At 48.2% G+C, this 8,344-nt stretch overlaps 1 protein-coding gene across 3 annotated transcripts in view; it reads left to right on the top strand.

The window, feature by feature from the left end:
* Positions 1–8,344, top strand: part of RAB5C (RAB5C, member RAS oncogene family) — a 30,609-nt gene that overhangs the window by 1,060 nt on the left and 21,205 nt on the right. The gene's annotated exons all lie outside the window — the stretch shown is intronic.

The raw sequence follows: 8,344 nt of genomic DNA, 5'->3' as shown, positions 1-8,344 counted from the left end.
ACGCCAGGGTCTGTCTCCAGTCCCTTCTGGGCTTGGACTTATTACTGAGGACTAAGTCAAGATCACAATGGCAGTTCAGGATTTTTAACTGTAGCCCAAGGAATTCCCATACATGCCAGAAAGTGCAGGTTCCCTCAAGCATATTGACTATGATCCTTGTCTGTTGCTTGGGGCTTTGGTGTGTGAAATAGCTGCTGTCTCAGACCAAGCTTTGTTATGTGGCCAAAGTACAGGCCGGAGACTGTGCCTTAATGAGGAGTAGCCTGGCTCTGAGGCCATGACCGATCCTTGCTATCTACAGTGAAGGAAGGGACAGAAAACCATGCAGTTTGTGGGAACTTCTGTAGCACTTCAGTGTTCTGGGCTACCTTTACCACCCTTGCGTGCCACTTGAAAGTGCTGTCTTTTGACCTTGAGGTGTGTTTGAGTGCTTCTGGACAGCGGCTAGTGTCTGATTCCTACATTCTTTTGAGTAGACCTAGGATGTACTTATTTCACTTTTTTGTTTGTTTATTTTCGAGATGGAGTCTTGCTCTATCCTCCAGGCTAGAGGAGTGCAGTGGCGTGATCCCGGCTCACTGCAACCTCTGCCTCCTGGGTTCAAGTGATTCTCCTGCCTCAGCCTCCCAAGTGTCTGGGATTAACAGGCATCCACCACCACGCCCTACTAATTTTTGTATTTTTAGTAGAGAAGGCGTGTCACCATGTTGGCCAGGCTGGTCTCGAACTCCTGACTTCAGGTGATCCACCCGCCTCAGCCCCCCAAAGTGCTGGGATTACAGGTGTGAGTCACTGTGTGCGGCCTACTTACTTCACTTTTTATTGGACAACAGAAGAAGCCTTCGTTATTAGGGTCAACAGCTGGATCACAAGCTCTGTATCTGTGTGGGTTCCTTTGGGGCTCATTGGAGACTTCTTCAGCCAATCTAGTTTCTCTGATCTGGTCAGCCTGGGTATCCGAGCGGCAGGGCCAGAGAGGCCTGACTGCTCACTGGCCATTGGTCTCTGACCAGACTTAGGTCTTCAGGAGTAGAACGTAGTTTGTCACTCTTCATGAGTGCTGGGATGAGGCCGACCAGGCTTCTGAGGAGATCTTCTTTCCTTTATCTGGACATGGTCTCCCAGCTCTGACTCTGAAACGAATTTTTTTTTTTTTTAAGACAGAGCTTTGTTTGTCGCCCAGGCTGGAGTGCAGTGGCGCAGTCTTGGCTCACTGCAGCCTCCGCCTCCTGAGATCAAGGGATTCTCCTGCCTCAGCCTCCTAAGTAGCTGGGATTATAGGCATGTGCCACCATGCCCAGCTAATTTTTGTATTTTTAGTAGCAGCAGGGTTTCACCATGTTGGTCAGGCTGGTCTGGAACTCCTGACCTCAGGTGATCCACCCACCTCAGCCTCCCAAAGTGCTAGGATTACAGGTGTGAGCCACCACACCCGACCTGAAATGACTTTTGAAGGGGAAGCTCTGCCATTTAGAGAGACGAGGAAGGCCTCAGTGCTTTGGGTCGTTATGCAGCCACTTCTGGCATCCAGAAATTATAGAGTCCAAGGAGAGGTCTCACTCTGCCTAGCAGAAAGAGCGATGGCTCCATGTGCGCCAGAAACCCTTCCTTTCTGATGCTGTTCCTCTCCTGCCCTCTTGCCTCTCACAATTAGTGGACTGTTAAACTGTAGAGGGGCTGTAACACTAAGTTTTTAAAAATCATTTTAAAGTTGCAAAGTTCATACATATTCCTCATAGGTGCCCTGGGAAATACTGGGATTTGTTTCCCCACTTTGTTTTTAATTTTTATTATTACTTTTTTTTTTTTTTTGAGTAAGATAAGGCAAATATGTGTCCCTGCTTTAGAGGGGATGCAGAAGGAACTTAAGTAGTTTGCCTGAGATCATACATTTAGAAAGTGGTAGAGCTAGGGCTTGGATTTGGGGTCAGATGTGGCCTGATCTTCTAACAGTGGGCCCTTCTTCCGCCTGGTTTGTTTGTTAAATGAATGAACATGCAGGGTGAGCGCGCCGTGGCACAAGGGCAGACTCTTAACCCTTTAGCCCTCCTCATCACTGGCGCTCCTCTGTTTTCGTTTTCTTCACCAACCTCTACCCAACCTCCTGTCTTCTCTCTTGACCCCCTTCTCCTCTGCCTGTGAGGACCAAGACAGTTAAAAGTCCCAAGTCAGTACTCTTCAGGGCCTGAGAGTTTGCTGACATCTACGTGTCATTAATTTTTTGGGGAACCTGAAAGTCTTAATGGCTAGAAAATGAAAGTCAAAGCGAGTGAACTCAGGGGTCCCACTGGGCAGGGTTAAGGGGGAAGCAGCAGAGCGGGCCTCTGGTTAGTCCTCTGTTTCCCCTGTGCTGCTGCCTGCTGCTTACAAGTGGGAAGAATGCAGCTTGCCACCAGGAGCTCCTGTCACTAGAATTTACATGGAAACAGAGCAAGATCACACATTTAAATTCAGCCCCACCAAGCAAGTACTTCTCAGACCTTCTACTTTTTTTTTTTTTTTTTTGAGGCGGAGTCTCGCTCTGTCGCCAGGCTGGAGTGCAGTGGCGCAATCTTGGCTCACTGCAAGCTCCGCCTCCCAGGTTCATGCCGTTCTCCTGCCTCAGCCTCCCCAGTAGCTGGGACTACAGGTGTCCGCCACCATTCTCGGCTAATTTTTTTGTATTTTTAGTAGAGATGGAGTTTCACCATGTTAGCCAGGATGGTCTCGATCTCCTGACCTTGTGATCCGCCCGCCTCGGCCTCCCAAAGTGCTGGGATTACAGGTGTGAGCCACTGCACCCAGCCAGACCTTCTGCTTCTAGCCCTTGCCCAGTAAACAGGCCGTGTGGTCAGGTGGAAGGCACTAGAACTTCAGAGGCAATTGGACCTGAGTTCTAATCCTGATTTCCCCACTTACCAGTTGTGTGACCTTGGGCTTGTTACTTGACCTCACTGAGCCTATGTTTCTTCTGGTAAAATGGCGACGCTAAATACCTTGCAGAATTAGAAACAAAGAAAGGAGCTAGTCGAGTGCTGGCACAGACTAGATCCCCACAAAACAGCAGTTACCTCTGATTGGTAGGTAAGGGTTTGAAGGTTCTTTTTTTTTTTTTTTTTTTTTTGAGACAGTCTCATTCTGTCGCCCAGGCTCACTGCAACCTCTGCCTCCTAGGTTCGAGTGATTCTCCTGCCTCCTAGGTTCGAGTGATTCTCCTGCCTCAGCCTCCTGAGTAGCTGGGATTACAGGCACCCGCCATCATGCCTGGCTGATTTTTTTTTGTATTTTTGTAGAGACGGGGTTTGACCACGTCGACTAGGCTGGTCTCAAACTCCTGACCTCAGGTGAGGTGATCTGCCTGCCTCATTGGCCTCCCAAAGTGCTGGGATTAGAAGCATGAGCCACCGTGCTTGGCCAATTTTTTTTTTTTTTTTTGAGACGGAGTTTCACTCTTGTCTCCCAGGCTGGAGTGCAATGGTGCAATCTTGGCTCACTGCAACCTCTACCTCCTGGGCTCCAGCGATTCTCCTGCCTCAGCCTCCTGAGTAGCTGGGATTACAGGCGTGTGCCACCATGCCAGGCTAATTTTGGTATTTTTAGTAGAGACAGGGTTTCTCCATGTTGGCCAGGCTGGTCTTGAATTCCTGACCTCAGGTAATTGTGCCTAGCCCTCAACACTGATTCTGATTCAACATGTGTACCAAATGTATGCTGAGGCAGGACACAGCAACTCATGCCTGTAATCCCAGCAGTTCGGGAGGATCACTTGATCCCAGGAGTTCAAGACCAGCCTGGGGGCCAGGGGTGGTGGATCACGCCTATAATCCTAGCACTTTGGAAGACTGAGGCAGGCAAATCACCTGAAGTCAGGAGTTCGAGACCAACCTGGCCAACATGGTGAAACCCCATTTCTACTAAAAATACCAAAATTAGTCAGGCGTGGTGGCACATGCCCGTAATCCCAGCTACTCAGGAGGCTGAGGCAGGAACCTGGGAGGCACTTGAACATGGGAAGCGGATGTTGCAGTGAGCTGAGACTGCACCACTGCACTCCAGCCTAGGCAACAGACCAAGACTCTACCTCAAAAAAAAAAAGAAAGAAAGAAAGGAAAAAGACCAGCCTGGGCAGCATAATGAGACCCCATCTCTAAAACGAAAACAAAATGTTTGCTGGGATGCCTTGTACGTTGCTTGATGGTTTCACAAATTGTCTCATTTCGTAGACATTGAACAGAATTGATGTGAGTTGTATTCCAATTTTACAGAAGAGAATGCTGTGCCACTTCAGTCTTACTCAGTTGTAAGTGTTTTAATATTAAAACAGTCCTGGAACTATTATAGATTGGAATGCAAAGTTTGCATGAATTGAAGCTAACACAGGAAACTTTCATTAATTAATTAATTTATTTATTTATTTTTGAGACAGGACCTCTCTCACCCAGGCTGGAATGCAGTGGTATGATCACGGCTTACTTCGGCCTTGACCTCCTGGTGCCAAGTGATCCTCCCACCTCAGCCTCCTGAGTAGCTGGGACTATAGGCATGTACCACCATGCCCGGCTAGTTTTTGTATTTTTAGGAGAGACAGGGTTTTGCCATGTTGCCCAGGCTGGTCTCAGAATTCCTGGGCTCAAGTGATCCTCCTACTTTGGCCTCCCAAAGTGCTGGGATTATACATCAGCCACTGCGCCCAGCCAAAGACAGCATTTTGGTTGTAGCCAGCTGCTTTGGGTTCGACTCCCAGATTCCTGGGAGTTTCCTCTCCCCTGACTTGAGGGAAGGGTACATATGCTGGGGCTGTTTGAGAAGCACTGCTTTAGGTAGAATTTATAAACTGGGATGTGCCAAAATCCAGGTAATCGTGCTTTCAGCAATCTTGGCAGAGGAGAATTGGAATGTTTTTGGAGTCCTCTGCATTAATAGCTTGGTATTGTAAGAGATTAGTTTTCCAAGTAAATAGCCCCATCCTCTATGTATAAGAACAGTAATACAAATAAAAGCTAAACTTTTATTTTTGCCATGTGCCAGGCACTCTTCTGAGCCCTAAGTATGTATTGACTCCTCTAATCCTCCGACAACCCCAGGAGGTAGGTTCCGTGTTTAATCCCCATGTTAGAGCTGGGGGCTATATAGTAATGGCAGAGAAAGGGTGTGCTCTTATCACTATTCAATACAGCTTCTCCTTGACCCATCTCCGGGCTAAATGCCTACTGTTCACTTTGCCTAGAAGGCGCTTCTCCACCTCACGTGCCTGGAAACTGCGTCTCCCTACTTTTCTCTGGAAGCTCAGTTTGAATGCCACTTCCTCTGTGAAGCCTTGTCTTGCCCCAAATGGACTGAGGGCTTGTCTCCTACATGAGCTGTCTTCTCAACTGCTATCTCATTGTTCCTTATCTGCCTCATTCTGTGGTGGGTGAGCCCTTTAGGGGCACAGATCGGGTCCTGTTTGAGTATTTAGGACCTGGCATGGCATTCAGCATAGTAGGCCCCCTACTGAATTTGTTAAAGGAGAGGGCAGACATTCAAACCTGTCCTTAAAGCAACATCAAACACCTGCCTACCTCTTTTTTCTTTTTTTTTTTTTGAGATGGAGTCTTGCCCTCTCACCCAGGCTGGAGTGGTGCAGTGGTACAAATCTTGCTCACTGTAACCTCCGCCTCCCAGATTCAAGTGATTCTCCTGCTTCAGCCTCCCTAGTAGCTGGGATTACAGGTGTGCACCACCATGCCTGTCTAGTTTTGTATTTTTAGTAGAGACGGGTTTCACCATGTCGGTCAGGCTGATCTCAAACTCCTGACCTCATGGTCTGCCCGCTTTGGCCTCCCAAAGTGCTGGGATTATAGGCATGAGCCACTGTGCCCAGCCTCGCCCACTTCTTTTTTTTTTTTTTTTTTTTTTTTTTGAGACAGAGTTTTGCTCTTGTTGCCCATGCTGGAGTGCAATGGCGCAATCTCAGCTCACTGCAACCTCCGCCTCCCAAGTTAAAGAAATTCTCCTGCCTCAGCCTCCCAAGTAGCTGGGATTACAGGCATGTGACACCACAGCTGGCTAATTTTTTGTATTTTTAGTAGAGATGGGGTTGCTCCATGTTGGTCAGGCTGATCTCAAACTCCTGACCTCAGGTGATCCACCCGCTTCGGCCTCCCAAAGTGCTGGGATTACAGACGTGAGCCACCGTGCCCGTCCCTCACTGACTTCTTTTAACACACACTTCCCTTCCTTTCTTCACACACTTTGGATGTCATGAACCTAGGATTCAAACTTAACATCCATCTGATCCCAAAGCTTGAGCCATATCTTTGGTCCATCTCCCAGAACGTTGCTCATAGACAAATGGGAGAGCAAACAGGTCAGTAGAATCAATGTTACAGTAGAGACGATGGGAAGCAGGTCACAAACTCAATTTCCAGAAGTTAAGACTCTCCAAATCTCCATTTCTGGTGAAGGGTTTAATGGGACAATGAGGGCGCGGCCTGACGAGCCACAGTCCTGCTGACTGGCTTCTGCTGTGTGTGTATCTGATGGCAGGACAAAACGACTGTGCTTCTACAGTTGTGTGTGGTGAGGCAGCCCCGACCCCAGACCAGTACTTAGCAAGGATCAGTGGAAGCGAATTTCACTCTGCCTGTAGATGCTATTCTGCATGTCTGCACAAGGCTCGTTCCTGAATGAAGGTGGCTTAAGAAAGTGGTGGCAGCAGCTGCTCAGACCAGTGCTATGAGCAGCCCTCACATGTGTATTCCACAGATGGGGTCTTTAACATTCCCTGGTTCTGTGCCTGCAGTACTTGGATATCCTCTGCTCGCCTTGAGGCTGGTCTTTTTTTTTTTTTTTTTTTTTTTGCTTTTGAGATGGAGTCTCGCTCTGTTGCCAGGCTGGAGTGTGGTGACGCCATCTTGGCTCACTGCAACCTCCGCCTCCTGGGTTCAAGTGATTCTCCTGCCTCAGCCTCCCGAGTAGCTGGGACTACAGGTATGCGCCACCATACCCAGCTAATGTTTATATTTTTAGTAGAGACAGGGTTTCACCATGTTGGCCAGGATGGTCTTGATCTCTTGACCTGTGGTCCGCCTGCCTTGGCCTCCCAAAGTGCTGGGATTACAGGCGTGAGCCACTGTGCCCGGCCGATTTTTAATTTTTTTGTAGAGATGGGGTCTCCCTATGTTGCCGAGGCTTAATAAACTTAGTCTTTCTGAATAGTTTTAGAAAAGTTATGAAGCTAGTACAGGGAGTTTTCTCAATCCCCCACACCTAGTTTTCCCTGTTATTAACATCTTATGTTAGTACATAGTTTACATTAAAGTCCATCCTTTATTCAGATTTCCTTAGATTTTTACCTGATGTCCTTTTCTGTTGCAGGATCCCATGTTGCCTGTATTCATTGTCTCCTTAGGCTCCTCTTGGCTGTGCTGGTTTCTCAGACTTTTCTTGTTTTTGATGACCTTGACAGTTTTGAGGAGTGCTGGGCAAGCATCTAAAGAGATCTCTGCCAGGCACGGTGACTCACGCCTATAATCTCAGCACTGTGGGAGGCTGAGGTGGGTGGATCATTTGAAGTCAGGAGTTCGAGACCAGCCTGGCCAACATGGTGAAGCCTCATCTCTATTAAAAATACAAAAATTAGCCAGGCGTGGTGGCGCGCACCTGTAGTCTCAGCTACTCAGGAGGCTGAGGCACAAGAATCGCTTGAACCAGGAGGTGGAGGTTGCAGTGAGCCAAGATCGTGCCACTGTACTCCAGCTTGGGCTGGAGACAGAACGAGACTCTGTCTCAAGAAAAATAATAAAAAATAAAAGAGAATCTCTTCTCATCTGGGATTTGTCTAGTATTTTTCTCTTTTTGACAGAGTCTTGCTCTGTCACCCAGGCTGGAGTACAATGGTGCAATCTCGGCTCAAGCCATTCTCCCACCTCAGCCTCCCAAGTAGCTGGGACTACAGAAATGCACCACCACGCCTGGCTAATTTTTGTAGAGACAGGGTTTCACCATGATGTCCAGGCTGGTCTCAGACTCCTGAGCTCAAGCGATCTCACCTTGGCTTCTCAAAGTGGTGGGATTACATGCCTGAGCTACTGCGCCTGGCTGTGTCCAGTGTTTTTCTCATAATTAGACTGTGCCGAGTTTTGGGAAGGAGGACCAGTGAGGTAAAGTGCTATTTTCATCACGTCGTGCCAAGGGTACCTACAATCCACAAGCCTTTCCATGACCGATGTCAACCATGGTCACTTGACTGAGGTGATGTGCATGAGGCTTCTCTGTAAAGTTCTCCCCGTCCCCTTTCCATGCTGCACCCTTTGGAAGAAAGTCACTATGTGTAGCCCACACCTAAGGAACAGGGACTTGGGTTCATGTTCCCCTTGTTGAG

The sequence above is a fragment of the Macaca fascicularis genome, chromosome 16, assembly GCF_037993035.2.
Source record: "Macaca fascicularis isolate 582-1 chromosome 16, T2T-MFA8v1.1".
In the NCBI taxonomy this organism is placed as follows: domain Eukaryota; kingdom Metazoa; phylum Chordata; class Mammalia; order Primates; family Cercopithecidae; genus Macaca; species Macaca fascicularis.
Note: the sequence above shows the minus strand (reverse complement) of the source record. Positions and strands in the feature narration are given on the sequence as shown.